This window comes from Pelodiscus sinensis, chromosome 22 (assembly GCF_052426305.1).
Source record: "Pelodiscus sinensis isolate ZL-2025 chromosome 22, ASM5242630v1, whole genome shotgun sequence".
NCBI classification, from domain to species: domain Eukaryota; kingdom Metazoa; phylum Chordata; order Testudines; family Trionychidae; genus Pelodiscus; species Pelodiscus sinensis.
Genome location: NC_143073.1, coordinates 14,112,496 through 14,131,357, shown reverse-complemented (window position 1 = coordinate 14,131,357; position 18,862 = coordinate 14,112,496). Strand labels below are relative to the sequence as shown.

At 52.7% G+C, this 18,862-nt stretch overlaps 1 non-coding gene across 1 annotated transcript; it reads left to right on the top strand.

The window, feature by feature from the left end:
* Positions 1-11,202: 11,202 nt before the first annotated feature.
* TRNAI-UAU (transfer RNA isoleucine (anticodon UAU)) lies at positions 11,203-11,274 on the top strand. The gene has a single exon. It is a non-coding gene; the product is annotated as a tRNA-Ile (tRNA).
* The last annotated feature ends 7,588 nt before the right edge of the window (positions 11,275-18,862 follow it).

The following is an 18,862-nucleotide window of genomic DNA, read 5'->3' as shown; positions in this document are numbered from 1 at the left end:
TTATGCAAATTTGTATCTTATTTTGATTGTATTTCGAAATAGCTTATTTTGAAATTTGGCGCGTCTACACAGCACCAAATTTCAAAATAATGCACTATTTTGAGACATCCCTTATCCCTTGTGGAATGAAGGTTACAGAGATGCCAGAATAGCACAGCAGTTATTTAAAAAAAATATTTTGAAATAACGGGCATATTTAAAAGACACGGGGTAGCTACTTCGGGATACCTCTGGTATTCTAAAATAGCCCTGCAGTCTAGACGTACCTTTAGCTACCCACATAAATCCTTACCCCACCAGGGAACAAAGATGAACTGGATCTGTTTGTGTCCCGGAATTCAGGCCACTCCTGCCATCACTCAGCCGGTGACGACCCATTTTTCCACCATGGCTGGCATCTTAAGACACAGAAATCTGGTTAGCCACTGGCTACATCTAGACTGCAGGCTTCTTTCCGAAGAAACTTTTCCAGAAGAGATCTTCTGAAGAAATTTCTTCCAAAAGAGAGCATCCACACACAAAAGCACATGGAAAAAGTGATCTGCTTTTTCGAAAGATAGCGTCCAGACTGAGTGGACACTCTCTCGCATGTAAGCTGAAACAAAATACAGGACTATGTAGCACTTTAAAGACTAACAAGATAGTTTATTAGATGATGAGCTTTCGTGGGCCAGACCCACTTCCTCAGATCAAATAGTGGAAGCTATTGGGGCTACATAGTCCTGTATTTTGTTTCAGCCACACCAGACTAACACAGCTACATTTCTATCACTATTTCACATGTAAGCTGTGATTGCTATGGATGGAATGACCACCAGGGCACCTGTGCTTTTTCCTTTTTCCTCTTCTTCTGAAAGAACTCCCTCTTCCCTGTCCACACATGCCTTTTTCCAAAAGAGCTCTTTCGCAAAAAGGCTTCTTCCTCGTAGAATGAGGATTACCAATGCTAAAAAAAACCCTCTGTTCTTTCCATTTTCTTGCAGAAGAACTGAATTGCTGCATACTCTGTAGGATAGACATACCCACTACGATGGGGATCGTGCATGACTTCTGGTGATGCTCTAGAGTCTAGACACCTTGGCTGTGCTCTAGAACCTCAGGATGGTGGAAAGAGAGAACTCAAAGATAAACATCTGTCTATCTAGGAAGAGCTTTGTTGAAATAACTCCAGGGCATATAAAGGATTTCATGTAAAATAGGTATATCACCTGACCAGGGACTTGAACCCTGGACCCTCAGATTAAAAGTCTGATGCTCTACCAACTGAGCTAGCCAGGCCCATAAGAAAGGATCTGGTTTGGTGCCAGAAGAGATACTGAAGACAAAAAGGCAAGCAGTAATTCAATCTTGCTTTCTTTTCACAGGCCCTAGGCCTGGCCTGCTTCTCCTTCCCAGCAGCTCCCTAAGGCACAGGACACTTTCTTTCACCCCAGGTTCACATTTGTGCTACAAGTCCATGATGCGCTATGCAGCCATTCTCACTTGAAGCTGCAGCTCCACCTGCTACTGATTTGCAATAACTCTCACCCTACAGCCTGCCTGCGCTCTACCTCTTGGGGATGGTTCAGTTGCTGACCTAACTGAGACCCATTTGTGTCTGTCTTCTCACAGGAGGAGGTCAGCCTCAATGCTGACTTGGGTCCCAGGCTTAGTACACTACCTCTCCCACAGATTGGCAAGCTCAGATCAGGCCACTGTAGCTGGGCCCTTGTGTAGGGTTGCCAGCTGGTTTCCACACTACCAGACACACATTACATTACATCTTATTAAGAAAATACCAGACATTTATATTTTCTCAATTTGTTTCCCAAACAGAAAGCTCAAATACTGGACTGTCTGGTTCAAAACCGGACACCTGGCAACCCTACCCCTGCGGGCTGGTCTTGCCAGCCTACCCAGCAAAGCTGCCACGCCCTTGTGGTGTCACATGGGGGAGCTTTTGCAGCCCTGCTTGACTTTCCTTGGAGGAGGGGCCCAGGAAAACCAATGGCCAGCCGCATCTTCTAGGCCTGCCCTTCCTTGTACCGACACTCGGCCACGCTCGTCTTAGCCATGGAGCTCGGCACTAGGGAATCCCTGCAGAGGGACAGCGGAAAAGCGGACGGAGCGGGGACGCACGCGCTGCAAGGTGGCAAGGGAACGTGTCTGACTCCGGGTGAAGGGGCAGTGAAATGGCCTTTGCTCATCAATGCTCATCAAGGCGCAGCGAGAGTTTCTTACCGGAACAAGTTCAGACCAAAGGGAAGGATTTCACCAAAGGGTTTACGTACAAAACGATCTTTTCTTTCTGGGGCCTGGGAAAGGGAAGAAATCAGCTAGCTTCCTCCTACTGCTTCCATTGGCTTTTCTTCTTCTGCTTCTCCTCCTTTCTAGGAAAGGCACCCAGCATGGAGGAACGAGCCCTCTCTTCTCACAGACCCTTATTGCTAAAGCACGGATGGCAGGAACTGGAGCTGCATGAGCAACCTGCATGAAGCCACCCAGCTCTGCTCCCAGCAGTCCCTGCTCTGGAGGTAAAATCAGGTGTGCCTAACATGCCTGTCAATGTGAGGAGGAAGGGGCGTGTGCATTTGCATTATGGGCTGATACCCACAGCAGTATTTAAATTCCATGGCTGGTCGAACATTCCCGTTGGGTATTTTCCATGATAAAGGTGAATACCTGGCAAGGTGCATTACTAACTGTGACGCAGCGGGGGCAATAAACTCTCTTAACAAAATCAATGCCTTTATTTCTATTACTAAAGTGCTTCCAGCCCTCACTCTGCAGAGTCCAGTCTCCACTGGCGGCCCATGAAGGGGTGTCAAGGGGCCACGTGCCCCCTCAAATGCCATAGGTGGGAGGGGCAAGGTGCCAAAGCCTCTGTGTGGACCAGGGTACTAGCCAGGGGTAGGTGGGGCTGGCACTTGCTGCAGAGGCTGCACTCACTAGCACCAGTGCGGGGAAGTGGGGCAATGCAGCTCCACTCCCCCCAGCTGGGGGTTGCGTGATGCAAGGTGCTGTGGTGGTGATTTAAAGGGCCCTTTTGAATAGCCAGGCCCCAGGGCAACTCTCCCTTTCCCCCCCATCAGCAGGCCTGTATCCAAGTGTTCTTATGCCAGATGACACTCCAGAGAGAGGAGCAGCTGACTGGCAGTCCCTGCTGGGCCGCACGGTCCCCATTTACATTCGGGAGGTGCTGAGGTCTAGCAACATTAAAAAGAATGTGAAAGCTGAGATGCTGTGCCTTTTGAATGCGGGATGCGGCCATCTCGGTCCATGAGACAGGCCGGGTCTGTCCCGTTGGCCCTGGATCTAACAGCCCTGCTGTTTCTTCATCAGCAATCAGCAGGGCCCTGCCAAATTCATGACCATGAAAAAGGCATCATGGATGGTGAAATCTGGTCTCCCCCGATTGTGTGCTTTTACCCTACACTATACAGATTTCACAGGGGAGGCCGCTCTTTTTGACATTGGGGGTCCTGACCCAAATGGGACCTAAAAGGGAGATTCAGGTTGGTAGAGGTGACAAGGTTGTTAGCGAGGGTTGTGGTATTGCCACCCTAAGCTGCCTTCCGAGCTGGGCGGCCAAAAAGCAGCGGCTGTTGGCTGGGCTCCCAGGCAGTGCAGAAGTAAAGGTGGCCATATCAGATCATGCCACCCTTACTCCTGCATTGGCTGCCTTATATTTTTTCCATATGTGTGTGGAATACATTTTATTATGTGTACTAGGGCATGTGCAGATGTGCACCACCAAGAGAGGGCTGGTCAGTAACAGGGGAACATGGAACATAAGAATAGCTAAGCTGGGTCAGACCAGACATCCATCTAGCTCAGGAGCCTGTCTTCCAACAGTGAACAAGGGCCACGTGCACCAGAGGGAATGAACATAAGAACGGCCGTACTGGGTCACACCAAGGGTCCATCTAGCCCAGTAGCCTGTCTGCCGACAGTGGCCAGCACCAGGTGCCCCAGAGAGGGTGGACCAAAGACAATGATCAAGCGATTTGTCTCCTGCTGTCCTTCTCCAGCCTCTGACAAACAGAGGCCAAGGACACCATTTCTATCTCCTGGCTAATAGCCTTTTATGGACCTAACCTCCATGAAATTATCTAGCTTCTCTTTAAACTCTGTTATAGTCCTAGCCTTCACAGCCTCCTCTGGCAAGGAGTTCCACAGGTTGACTACACGCTGTGTGAAGAACAACTTTATTTTATTAGTTTTAAACCTGCTACCCATTAACTTCATTTGGTGTCCTCTAGTTCTTCTATTATGGGAACTAATTAATAATTTTTCTTTATTTGCCCTCTCTACACCACTCATGATTTTATAGACCTGTATCATATCCCCCCTCAGTATCCTCTTTTCTAAACTGAAAAGTCCCAGTTTTAATCGTTTTAATCTCTCTTCATATGGGACCCGTTCCAAACCCCTAATAATTTTAGTTGCCCTTTTCTGAACCCTTTCCAAGGCCAAAATGTCTTTTTTGAGGTGAGGCGACCACATCTGTACACAGTATTCAAGATGTGGGCAGACCATAGTTTTATACAGCGGCAGTAAGATATTCTGGGTCTTATTTTCTATCCCTTTCTTAATTCCTAGCATCCTATTTGCCTTTTTGACCGCCGCTGCACACTGTGTGGAAGTTTTCAGGGAACTGTCCATGATAACTCCAAGATCTCTTTCCTGATTTGTCGTAGCCAAATTAGCCCCCATCATACTGTACGTATAGTTGGGGTTATTTTTCCCGATGTGCATTACTTTACACTTATCCACATTACATTTCATTTGCCATTTTGTTGCCCAATCACTCAGTTTAGTGAGATCTTTTTGGAGTCCCTCATAGTCTGCTTCTGTCTTGACTATCCTAAACAGTTTGGTATCATCCGCAAACTTTACCACCTCGCTGCTTACCCCTTTCTTCAGATCATTTATGAATAAGTTGAACAGGATTGGTCCCAGGACTAACCCTTGGGGGACACCACTAGTTACCCCTCTCCATTCTGAAAATGTACCATTTATTCCTACCCCTTGTTTCCTGTCTTTTAACCAGTTCTCAATCCATGAAAGGACCTTCCCTCTTATCCCATGGCCGTGTAATTTACACAGGAGTCTTTGGTGAGGGACCTTATCAAAGACTTTCTGAAAATCTAAGTATACTATATCTACTGGATCCCCCTTGTCTGCATGTTTGTTAACCCCTTCAAAGAACTCTAATAGATCAGTAAGACAGGATTTCCCTTTACAGAGACCATGTTAACTTTTGTCCAACAAGTTATGTTCTTCTACGTGCCTCACAATTTTATTCTTTACTATTGTTTCGACTAATTTGCCCGGTACTGAAGTTAGACTTACCGGTCTGTAATTGCCAGGATCGCCTCTAGAGCCCTTTTTAAATATTGGTGTCACATTAGCTACCTTCCAGTCATTAGGTATGGAAGCCGATTTAAAGGACTGGTTACAAACCACAGATAATAGTTGATAACAGAACAGGGTTTCATCAAGTGAGCCATCCCCTGTCATCCAGTGCAAGCCTCTGACAAACAGAGGCTAGGGACACCATTTCTTCCTATCCTGGCTAATAGCTATTGATGGACATATCCTCCATGAATTCATATAGCTCTTTTTTGAACTTGTTATAGCCTTGGCCTTCACAACATCCTCTGGCAAGGAGTTCTACAGGTTGACTGTGTGCTTTGTGAAGAAATATTTCCTTTTGTTTGTTTTAAACATTGTGCCTCTTAATGTCATTTGGTGACCACTGGCTTATTTACTTTCTCCACACCAGTCATGCTTTTATAGGCTTCAATCCTAGTCATCTCTTTTTCAAGCTGAAAAGTCCCAGTCTTATTAATCTCACCTCAAACGGCAGCTGCTCCATACCCCTAATAGGTTGCCCTTTTCTGAACTTTTTACAATTCCAATATATCATTTCTGAGATGGGACAACCACATTGCACACAGTATTTGAGACATGGATATACCATGGATTATATAGACGCAATGATATTTTTACTGTCTCATTATCTGTCCCTTTCCGAATGATTCCCAGTATGCTATTTGCTTGACTGCTGCTACACACTGAGGGGATATTGTCAGAAAACTGTCTACAATGACTTGAAAAATCTCCTTCTTCAGTGGTAACAGCCAATTTAGACCCCATTAATTTGTATGTAGAGCTGAGATTATGTTTTCCAATGTGCATTACTTTGCATTGATAAGGCACAGGGAAGAACCATAAATGCACCCAAGGAAAGATGGTCAGTTACCAGAACAGATCTCTTGTGGTAGGTGATGGGAAATTTCTTTAGGTCAGGAAGGGTGAAAGGATCAGAGCAGGGGTGGACTCTTGGAACTCTTCTCCCCAAAACCTCATCAAATTGCACTGAGACAAACCCTCCTGCCCACATTTCCTTCCCCCCACATTTGATAGAAGGCTCCCTGGTCACTGTGACATCCAGGCAGCCTGTTGACCAGGGCTCTGGCCTCACACAGACCGACCTGCTCCAGCCCAGCCACCACCTACACCCTAAGGGCATCCAGTGACCCACAAGGCTGGCCCTGCCCTCCCCCAGTGGGCAACATTCCCTGGCTGAGGCCAGTGGTTTGTATGGAGCTGCTACCTTGTACATTCTCCCTAAATTGTCCTATAGTAGGGAGCAGCTCTGTACAAACCACTGGCAGCCCAGGCCTTGTATTCACCACATCACTCAAGCACAGTGACCCCAGGCTAACCTGGGGGGCAGGGAGCTCCAGGCACCTACCAGCAGCTCCTCTCTTTACCCGGAGGGGCCAGATGCTCTTATGGGGGCTCCAGGCAGAAAGGGGAGGGGCAGTTACACACTGTTGCTTGCAAACAACCTCCCAGCTGCCAGATTTCAGGGCCCATCCTGCCCTGCAGGCTCCCTGGGGCTCAGACACACAGGAGATGGTGAAAGAGGGACCAGGTTTTCCAGAGAAAACACAAGACCCCAGGCTGCCGTGACAGAGGGGAACAGGCCTCACCCAGCCAGCCGCCAAGCAACCACTTCAGACAGCTCCCCCATTTCCTCAGATCTACCCTCCATACTCCTGCAGGGTCCCCCCAATATCCCGTAACCCCCTCTGACTCTGCATAAACTGACTCCCCCCCCACCTCAGATCTGCCTCAGCTCCAAATAGTCCAATGTTCCTCCTCCTCCTCCTAGCTCAGTGTGACGGCGCGTTGGGGGTCCCCCGTCTCCTGCACCCCGAAATGGCACAAACAGACCGCACCAGCCGGTGGAATAGAGGAAGTTTATTGCCTCTCCAGGATACAGCACAGCACAGATGTAGTCTGGTCACAGATCTGGGCTAGGATGCCTCAGGCCCCCTTGAGTTGGGGAGAGACTGGGCCCCTAAACTCCAGCCCCTTTCCCTAGGCTGACTCCTCCATGCTCACAGACAGCAACTAACTCCCTCTCTTCCAGCCCTGCCCCCAGCCAGGGCAGCATTCCACCTTCCTTTGTTCCTCTCCATGGGGGGTGTCTGGCCACTGGTTCAACAAGTTTGGCATTACCTTTGCATAGTGAGGCTTTCCCTGCTGGGTCTTGCTCCAGACAGCAGGGGTCACCACAGCCCAGCAAGTACCCCTACTACGTCACAGTTCTCCCCCCTCCGAGAGCGAACTGAGCAGGGTCACTCTGCTCGTGACCTAAGGAAGTTCGGGTCCTCTGCGTGGGAACCCGCCCTGGGGACATGGGTGTTCCCCTTGACTCGGGCTGGCCGTGGCGAGGACCCACATGAGTTGGCTTTCCTCCGTCCACTAGCCACCCCACTCCAGGGCGACTGGCACAGGCCTGTCCTCGGGGGTCACACCCACCCTTCCACTGGCCTTGATCCCTGGCCAGGGTCTCTCGGGCCGGGGCCATGAGCCCAGTGAGCCTTCTCTGGACAGCCAGGGCGGCTTCCACCCCCGATGCTCCCTCCAGGGAGGTCTTCCCCTCCCATAACTCTCTTAGCAAGCCCAGAGGGTCCTCTATCTGGGGTAGAGACCCCCAAGCCGCTTTCCTACTGTCTTGGGCCTTCCCGCCCCTCTGGCAGAAGTCACAGGACCGGCAGTACCGCTGCACGGATCCCCTGGTGGCCCCCAACGGGAACGTCGTGGGCCAAATACAGCAGCTTGAGGCGATACTTTCGGGGGACGACCAGCTGCCGCTGGACCCCCCATGCCCTCACCTCCCTGGGGGGAAGCCATTCACGGAACAGGAGTCCACGCTCCCGCAGGAATCTCTCCTGGCCACCTCTCCCCCGGGGCTGAGCTGCACGGAGGCCAGCCTGATCCCTCAGCCTCTGCAAGGAGGGGTCTGCCTGCACCTCAGCCTGGAATTCAGCTGCTGAGGCAGGAATCGGGACCTGTTCCCCACCTTTACCTAGGTCCGGAGTCCCAGCCTGGCTGGACCCCGTGTCCACTGTGATGGGACCCTGAGGACGTTGCCGGGAGTCCTTCCCTGGACCCACGTTGTCAGCCCCCCGCTGGCTCTGGCTCCGGGTAGTGACTAGAGCCCGCTAGGATTCATGGGGGCACTCCTCTAGGTCATTCCCCATCAGCACCTCGGTGGGCAAGTGCGGGTGCACCCCCACTTCCTTGAGGCCTTCCTTCGCCCCCCATTTCAGATGCACCCGGGCTACAGGCACCTTAAACGGGGACCCGTCTATGCCCTTCAGGGTCAGCTGCGTGTGGGGTAGTATCCGCTCTGGGGCCACTATATCGGATCGGGCCAGAGTCACCTCCGCCCCCGTGTCCCAGAAGCCCGTCACCTTCCTACCATCCACCTCCAGGGGTATGAGGCACTCGCTCTGCAGGGGCCGTCCTGCCCCCACCCGGTACACGGAGAAATCCGCCTCCTGAGAATCAGACCTCCCAGGGGAGGTGCACTGAGCATCCTTCCCCCCACTCTGAGCTGAGGTTTGCCGGCCAGCCCTTGCCTCTGGGGCAGCCTGCCCTTCCTCCCGCCCCAGCCAGTTAACCCTGGAAAGTCCCCGGTCCTGGGACCTGGTGCACTGAGCCCTCTTGTGGCCTTTTTGCCCACAGCGATGGCAAGTTAGGCTTTGGGCTGTCTCTGTCCAGGCCCTGGCTGGTTCTCTGGGGCGCAGACGACCTGTTCCTTGGTCTCGCCCCGTAGTTGACTCCCTCCGTCGCTCAGCCGAGATCCGGTCTCTGCGCGGTTCCCTTTCTCTCCAGGACTCCCGTTCACACCTGGACCGGCTCTCCGTGAACTCATCCGCCAGCCTCCCGGCCTCCTGGGGGTTCTCCCGGCCTCCTGGGGGTTCTCTGGTCCTTGAGCCACAGCCTCAGTTTGGGTGGGTACGCTTCATAGAACTGCTCCATCATGACCAGCTTGAGCAGCTCCTCTGCAGTCTGGGCTCCGACTCCAGAGACCCACTTGCGGCAGTATTGCGCCAGGCGGGAGGCCAGATCCACATAGGTCTCCCGTGGCCCTTTCTGTACCCCCCGGAACTTCTTCCTGTACATCTCGGGGGTCAGCCCGAACTTGTGCAGCAGGGCCTCCTTGACTCGGTTGTAATCCCCTGGCTGTAGGTCCTCCAGCTGACTGAGCACTCCGGCCGCCTCCTGGTTCAGTGCGGGGATGAGTTCCTGCAGCCAGTCAGCTGGGGGAACCTGTTGCAATCCACAGGCCCTCTCAAAGGAGCTGAGGAACCCGTCTATGTCGCCCATGTCCTTCAATTGGGCCACCATGAGCCTCTCCAAGCGTCTGGCAGTCCCAGGACCCTGGGGCCCATCTGCACTTGGCGCAGCCGGTGCCCCGCCGGTTCTCCACTCTGCCATGGCCAGCTCATGCTGTCACTGCCTCTCTCGGTCCTCTACTTCCAATTCCTTGATCCGCAGCTGGATTTCCAGCCGCCGTAGCTCCGCTGGGCTGGCCCCTGCCCTAGATGGGCTATGGCTTGCAGGCCTCCCGGGAGACGCTGTCTCATCTCCCCGGTGGGTTCCAGCGCTCCTCCCCCTCTCTGAGCCTGACACACTCTCAGGGGGGATCTGGCTGCTTCCCCTGGGGACAAGATCCTGGCCCTGTGGCTGGTCATTCTCTTCTAGCTGGGCAATCAGCTGGGCCTTGGTTGCTTTCCGCACAGGCAAGCCCCTCTCTCTGCACAGCCCCACCAGCTCTGCCTTCAAGAGTCGGGCGTAGGCCATCTGCCCGCTGGTCCCCTCGGTGCAGACTCACCAGTCTAGTGCCGCAGCGCCCCACGATTCCCAGGAACCGCTTCGCTCTGTCTCCAGGGCTCTTGCTTCTCCGGCGCCTTGTCGCTTGCCGCTGGGAGCTTCATCCACGGGGTGCAGTGCATCCCACTTCTGACACCAGTGTGACGGCGCGTTGGGGGTCCCCCGTCTCCTGCACCCCGAAATGGCACAAACAGACCGCACCAGCCGGTGGAATAGAGGAAGTTTATTGCCTCTCCAGGATACAGCACAGCACAGATGTAGTCTGGTCACAGAGCTGGGCTAGGATGCCTCAGGCCCCCTTGAGTTGGGGAGAGACTGGGCCCCTAAACTCCAGCCCCTTTCCCTAGGCTGACTCCTCCATGCTCACAGACAGCAACTAACTCCCTCTCTTCCAGCCCTGCCCCCCAGCCAGGGCAGCATTCACCTTCCTTTGTTCCTCTCCATGGGGGGTGTCTGGCCACTGGTTCAACAAGTTTGGCATTACCTTTGCATAGTGAGGCTTTCCCTGCTGGGTCTTGCTCCAGACAGCAGGGGTCACCACAGCCCAGCAAGTACCCCCACTACGTCACACTCAGCTCCCCCAGCTGCCCCTCGACAGCCTGGGCTCTGAGCTCCGTCTCTGAGCTGCACTCCAGGGCCCCCAGGCAGCCGGCCCCAGGGCCCCTCCCATCAGGACCGTGTCTACACCCCCCAAACTCTTCCCACCCTGGTCTCAGCCTTGGCTCCGCTGTGCACCCAAAGCAGTTGTTGGGACACATGCTAGGGGAAAATCCCCAGCTCGGAGAGGCAGGGGCAGGCTGGGTCCTAGCAAGAGGAAGGTCCGGGGCACGGGCTGGTTCTGCTGGGTTATGACCCAATGGGGAAGGCAGTGAAAAGTGCAATGAACAGATTCCGATTTAGCTCCAAGGACACATGGACAATCGCCTTCCTGCAAACCTTCAAAAATCACAGGATGAAATTTTTCTCCATAGCACTCAGTGGTGTTAACTGTGGTTAGGTCACCAGCTTTCTTTTTAGTGCAGCAGAGTGGCGCAGCGGAAGCGTGCTGGGCCTATAACCCAGAGGTCGATGGATCGAAACCATCCTCTGCTAATTTGTCTTTCATTATATTAAATTAACAGCCCTGGAAATAATTTATCCTTCCTTAATTTATGTTCTACATAGATCAAATACTTTCTTTGCTTAAACTGACACAATAATGGAAGGACTCAAACCCCAGCAGAGCCCTGTTCTCCGTGCTACCGCTATAAACGTTTACTTTCTGGGGCTGTGTTCTTGTGCATGCCTGGATAAGACAGGTTTTCCCTGTCTGGAATGATGTATGGAGTTTCTAAAGGAGATTTGATTCAGGGAAACACTTGTTATGTGTCACACACCCCCTCCACCAAAAGAAGAGAGAGCGATGTCATACATGTTTCTGGTTTTTGCATCCCTAATCAATCTATATGTTTGCATAAAGTTTCATAGCAATGACAAATTTGTCTCATTTCCTTTCTTGTAATCCATTCTCCGTATATTTTTGCTCCTTTTAATTGTGTATTTTAAAAAAACTGTTTTAATAATGTAAGAAAAATTATTTTAGCATTCAGAACAATCTTGAGAAACTGGAGAAATGGTTGAAAGTCAATAGGATGAAATTCACTATGGACTAGCGCAAAGTACTCCTCTTAAGCTATGCCTACACTACAATATTCTATCGGAAAAAGGTATGCAAATTGTGCTCCACAATTTGCGTACCTTTTTCTGATAGTTTTTTCAGAAGAGGCTTTTCCAAAATTTGGCCCGTCTACACTGGTTTCTTAATCTTTAAGGTGCTACTAGACTATTTGTTGATTTTTAAGTTTAACTTCATGAGTGGAAGAAAGTGAATAAGGAAAAGTTATTTACTTGTTCCCATAATATAAAAACTAGGGGTCAACATATGAAATTAATGGACAGTAGGTATAAAATAAATAAAAGGATGTTCTTCACCCAGCACACAGTCAACCTGTGGAACTCATTGCCTGAGGAGGTTGTGAAGGCTAGGACTATAACAGGGTTTAAAAGAAAACGAGATAAATTCATGGAGTTTAAGTCCATTAATGGCAATTAGCCAGGATGGGTAAGGAATGGTGTCCCTAGCCTGTCAGAGGGTGGAGATGGATGGCAGGAGAGATTTCGCTTGATCATTACCTATTCAGTTCACTCCCTCTGGGGCACCTGTTATTGGCCACTGTCGGCAAAAAGGATACTGGGCTGGATGGACCTTTAGTCTGACCCAGTATGGACATTCTTATGTTCTCATGTTCAGCTGTGTTATTCTTGTAGCTGAAGTTGTGTGACTTAGCTCAATGGCCAGTGGTAATGCAAACCACACCTTGCATTTGGACAGCAATAGTTCTTGGGTGTAATATCTGCAAAGATGTGAAGTCACATTCAGAGAGGCTGCAAGAAAGATGTTTGCAGGCAACTTTTAACCATGTGATACTGTGTCTCTGCACATGTACAGAGGGTGGGGCTATCCATGGTGCAGAAATATTCAGAACCATATAGGCATGGGAAACAGAGGTATAGGGGTGCAGTAGCATCTCTAGATTTTGCACCCGGTGTCTCCACTACTGGCCCCATTCCGGGAGCCCTACTGCCATCAGAGGACCCTGCTGCTGGCCCTAGGGTCCCAGTCACTGGTCTTAGGTGCTCTGCTGCTGGCCTTAGAGTCCTGGCCATGAGCCCTGGGGCTCTGCAGATGTCCCCAGCTGTGTCCCAGCCTGACAGGGGAGAGGGAACAGAGGTAAGGGGGGCACAGCTCACTCTTACCCTAAAAATTGCTCCAGTATCATTGTAGAACCAGGTTCCTAGGCACGCTCTCTGTTTGATTCTGATGCTGGGAGAGACTGTTCATTGTGGGTAATTCACCTGGTGGGCCACTTCCTCTTTCCTCACTGATATCTAGGCCAATAAGGTGGCATGTCAGGCAGACACTACTCCAAAGCCCTCCCTCGCCCAGAGGCTGGCAGGCTCAGGCCAGGCCACTGCAGCTGGGCCCCTGCGGGCTGGCCCTGCCAGCCCACCCGGCAAAGCCACCACACCCTTGAGATGTCACACTGGGGAGCTTTCGCAGCCCGGCTCCACTGCCCTTGGGGGATGGCCGCGGGAAGACCAACGTCCAGCCGCATATTCTAGTCCTGCCCTCCCTTGTACCGGCACTCAGCCAGGCTCATCTTAGCCATGGAGCTGGGCGCTAGGGAATCCCTGCAGAGGGAGAGTGGAAAAAGGGACGGAGCGGGGACAAGTTCAGACCAACAGGGAGGATTTCAAGGGTTTACGTGCAAAACGATCTTCCCTCTCTGGGGCCTGGCAAAGGGAAGAAAGCAGCTGGCTTCCTCCTACCGCTTCCATTGCCTTTTCTTCTTCTTCACTTTTCTAGGAAAGGCACCCGGCACGGAGGAAGGAGACCGCTCCCTCAGAGAAGGGCTTTAGCTTGCTTCCTTTTGCTTCTCCCTGCATTTCGCGGGCAGGTAGAAGGGATGTATCTGCCGAGGGGGGTTTCCACCGGTTTCTTTCAAACTCGCGAGCCCTGCGCTCAGCTGCAAGTGCTGGTTCCTACGCACTGGGCGCACGAGGCCTCCCCTGCTTCTATTCCTTAAAGGGGCGGGACAGAGAGGGAATTAGTTTGCTTGGTGAGACGTTGTGCCTTTCACAACCTCAGCCTGAGGCATGTTCCGACCTTGGGGGCACATCAGGAAACACACAGTTAAGGCCACCCACATTACCTTAACTCTGCCCTTCTTTCAGCAAAGCCCCACAAAGCCCCGTGACACACGGCTGGCCGTGCATTTGCTTTGCTAGCACCACCTCGCTGGAAACCTACAGGCTCTTTACCTCCCCGAACGACCCTTCACACAAGACTCCGGACATGGGCTGGGTCCGAGCAGTTGCTAGCAGCTAGTCTAGGGCTGCCCCTGGGTATGTGGGAGAGGGAGTGTTTATAAATATGTCAGCTTAAAACAGCCATGAGTGTCCTTAAGCCAGGAGTTTCCAAACTTTGGGTTGCAGCCTGGAAGGGTAAGGCTGCTCGCTGGCCACGAGATGCTTTGTTTATCTAGGCATGAATAGGTACCACTGCTCCCAGCTCCCAGCTCCCAGTGTCTGTGGTTCACCATTCCTGGCCAATGAGAGCTGCAGAAAGTAATGGACCAGCCTGCACCACTTCCCACAGCTCCCATTGGCTGGGAATGATGTACTGTGACTGCCCCAAACAATCCTATTAACTCTTCTGGCAAGAGACAAATGAAGAAATACCAAGACCTTTGCTCAGGGTTTGACACATAAGTGCCCACTCCTTGTGTGCTCCAGGGTTGGCGCACCCATGGGAAAAAAACTAGTGGGTGTTCAGCATCCAACAGCAGGACCCACCAATCAGTTCCTTCCAGTGCCTCCTGCCCATCACTGGGAAGAGTGGGAAGAGGAAGAAGCAGGGGCAGGAGGAAGGAACTGGGCAATAGGGTTGCCAGGTGTCCAATTTTGAACCAGACAGTCCGGTATTTGAGGGTTCTGTCCGGGAAACAAATTGAGTGTAGCGCCCCCTCTCCACCTGGTTACCTTCTTTTAAAGCCAATCTCCTTTCAGGTTTGGATGGATAGGTCTGGGTTCTTCTGGATCCCGCCACCCACTCAATTTTATTCTTTCTGATTGATGTACTTGGCGGTGCCTCCACCCCCCTCATTCCTTCCTAGCAGGGTCACCAGGGCAGCTTGGGAGGAAAATTCTAGCCCAGGATAATCCCCACGTATTTGCCAGATAGTTGGAGACTCCCAGAAAATAACACAAACACATACACTGTAATAAACACAATTATATTAAACAGAAGACAATTATAACAGAACAGGGTAAAACACTATTTTTAGGGTCACCGGTGCCCAGCAACTGTGAGGTTAATGTCCCGTTGGTACGCGTACTTCGTTGGGGCCCTTGATGACGGTTGACCACACAATCCTTCTCTGCAGTGGTTTAGCAGTGGAGCCAAAGGACTCACAAATGGGAGAAGGCAGTAAATCCCTCCACAGTTTAATATGCTGCAGGTAATAAAATCCCCAAACAAATTCCCTGACTTACTAACTAAAAATTGGTGCACTCACACACTCCATGAATGAGCCTCAGGTTGAGAGATGACTCAGTCTCCGCAAAGGGCTGCTCTCTTCTCACAGGGGTCCTCTTCAAGCAGGAACCAGGCTGCTTCGGTCCCAGAATTTCCCGTCACCGCGAAGGGGTGCAGGGCTCAAGATGCAGACCACATAACTGCACCAAAATTTAAAACTATAGCCTCCCAGCCCAGCATTCAGACCCACACAGCAGGCAGCAGCCCTGAACTTGCTGCTAGAGCCAGCTGACCATGCTGTGACTCCTCTCACCCAAGGAGCTGGAGCCAACTCAGCCTGGCTGGGGAAGCCTCCCAGCAAACTCCACAACTGGGAATCAACAGTGGAGACAGGAATCAACAGGAGCTGGGGGATCCTGCCTTCAGGTCCCTAGAGGCTAGTTCTCAGGGGGAACCCTGCATGCAGGCCTGGGGCATCCTAGCTCCCACACAGCCAGTCCTCCCCTTTCCCTGGCTGGCTCCAGACTCCCCTCAACAATGGTCTCTCCTTCCCCCTGGGAGGGGCCCTTCACTCCCCATGGGTTGCCGGGCAGACTCTGGCCCTGGTAGGGAGGGGGAGCCAAGGCAAATTCAGAGTGCCTCTCCCTGAGCTGCCAGCAGACAAGGCCCCGGGAATCCAAGCAATCTCCTTGGGGGTTACATGAGAAAATACTGGACATATAAAATGGCTGGTATTTTCTAATTACGTAAGTTTTATTATTATTAGGAGTATCGTGAGCATGTCTATCAGCCAGGCAGTATGCAGCTATGCGAGGGGGGTGCAGCTGGGGCGGGATGGAATCCCTGGGGCCAGACTCACTCGTGGTTCACCGGAACCGTGCATGGCATGGGCAGCACCCCGGGATCTGCCTGCGCCCAGGTCAGTCCCACTCCCTGCTGGCGGATTTTCTCCCCGCATTTCCCCTGATCCTCTCCCAGCTGGTCCTCCATTCCCCCGATCTTTGCTAGCCAGCCCTCTCCCCCCAACCAGTCCTGCTTCCCGCCTGCCAGTTCTCTCCCGGGCTCCTCCCAATCTCCTCTGGCCAGCTCCACTCCCCTGACTCCCTCCTGGCCAGCCCTGCTTCCTGCTGGTCAGAGCTCCCCCCACCCCTGATCTCCCCTGGCCAGCCCCGCTGCCCCCAACCCTCCCTCTGCAGCCCTGCTTCCCGCCAGCCAGCTCCCCCCCCCCCTTCCCGGCCAGCCCCACTCCCCTCCCGGCCGGTTTCCCTCCGCCCCCATCTGAGATCAAGTGTGTCCAGTATTTTTTTGAAGCCACTTGGTAACCCTACTGGGCAGGAAAATGGGAGTAGGAAGGAGTGGGGCCTTGGATGAAGGGCTGGAGTGGGAATGGGGGTGGGGCTTTGGGCCAGAGCGAGGCTCAAGCACCCCTGGGAAAATGTCTGCACCCATAGCTTGCTGCACACTAGCCCAGAGTTTTACCATGAAAGAATTCTGTCTGAAAAGGTCCTGAAAAGACAGAAATCGAGGCTTGTGAAAGGAATAATGTAACTCAAGTCCTGACATGGCAATAATGTGCTGTGTGATGGGCTGTTTGACAAGAACAACATTTGCTTCTGTTGTTTATAAGAGACAAGCAAGAAAAAAAATCATTTCTAATTTGGTGCCCCTTAAAGCCTGTCGCCCTAGGCAACTAGCTAGTTCGCCTATGAGGTCGAGCTGGCCCTGCCCCCTGCACTGACAATAGGGCTTCTCTGCTCCTCCCCATCCATGGGGCATGGGTCCAAGGGCTGTTAGGTCCAGGGGGAGCACTGTGATGGGCTAAGGAGGTTGGGGTAAGGATCCATGGGTGAAAGGGTTGGTGACAGTGGTCATGGGTGAGGGTGGAAGCCATGTGAGTATGTGGATGTTTGGGGGCATAGTGAGGGTATTGGTAATTGAACAGAACCCGGGATTGGCACTGTAGGGTGGGCGTAGCCTCAGACTATGTGTTTGTGAGAGGGGAAGTATTTTCTTTGGAAGAAGAACTAAGGAGGTGGTGTGGGATTGTCCCAGGTCATGGCATGGAGTCTCAAATGTGTTTTGTGTTGTATTGTTGAAAAGGAACTTCTAGAATAGATAATGAACGTGGTCTGTGTTGCAGCCAGCTCCACCTGGCAGAAGCAAATAGAACCACACAGGCAGCTGGGGGAAGGAAATTGCAGGAAACTGAACAATCTGGGTTTCTTGCTAAATCCTTGGCTTTGCTGAGGGTCAATTCACACATCTCTGGTGCAGAACCCTTTACCAAAGGGCCCAAATAACTCAGCAGCAGTGTTCCCTGTAAGCTGAGGGCTGAGGTGGCTGTCCAGGAGAGAGTCCAATGCTACTCGGCTGATTAGCAGAGCACCCACAGCCTCCCACAGTTAGCAGCATGTGTTTCTACAAGTGGTGCCTTGGTGCCCATAACAAAATATATTCTGCATGTGACTGGAAAAAATTAGAGGGAACATTGCTCAGCAGTGCCAGTGTGGAATGGCTTCTGCAATGCCACCAGCTTATTTCTTGAATCTGGTGTCACAGGTCTAGAGATGGGCTTGGAGCAGAACCTCTCTCTGCTGCTAGAGCTGGGATTTCTGTGCAAGAAGAGCTGGTTTTCTGCAACGCTCTTTCTTCCAACACTGACTTGCTTTTGCATGCGCTTGCAGCCCTGACAAAATGTGAATTCAGCAAAAACGCCTTCACATCTGCCTAATGCGGGATGGAGGTGCCCGTAGCATAGGATTCTACAAAGGTTACAGGAAAAAGCAGGGGAAAGAAGCACTAGTGAATTTATGCATTTTTTCCAGTGAGGCAGCAGCTTGGCATGAATGAACCACCTGTGCCCTTGGCAGAGAGGAGACTCTGTGATAGGCAGGGATGGTGTCTGGAGCCTCTGGTTGCCAGAAGCTGGGATGGGTGACAAGGGAGAGATCACTGGATGATCCCTGTTCTGTTCGGTCCCTCTGGGGCACCTGGCACTGTCCACTGTGGGCAGACAGGACACTGGCTGGATGGACCTTTGGTCTGACCCGTCCGAAGCGGGGCAGATTTGGGAGCAGCCGGAGCCTCTCTCTGCAGTGAGTTCCCAGCGGGTCCTTTCCAGAGCCTCTCTCCGGATCTAGCCCCACCCCCCTCTGCTGGGAGACTTGACCCTGGCCGGTTCCCAGGCGGCACGTGCTCTCCCGGAGCCGGATCGGGCCCCTCCTTATGGGAGCCAGCGCCTGGGGTGTCGGGAGGGGGAGAGCAGAGGGGCGGGGGGGGGGGTCGCTTGTGCAGAGTCACCTCCCTGCTCCCCCCCAGGAGCCGGTTCCAGGCGCTGCAGCCCGGGCGGGGTTTGCAGGGCACAGGAAGGGGCTGGCGCTGGGGGCGGGCGGCGCTGGGAGGAGGCGGCAGGAGCCGGCGGGGGGAGAACAAAGAGCCGAGAGCGGCAGCTCCGAGGCTGGGACCGGCCAGAGGCCGCTGCTGCCCCCCCCAGCGGGGTCCGGGTGGGGACTGACCCTTCCCTGCCCGCCCGCCCGGGCCTGTCCCCGGCCAGAAACCGGCCCGGACTCCGCTGGAGCCGGAGGCGGCCGGTGAGTGAGGGGC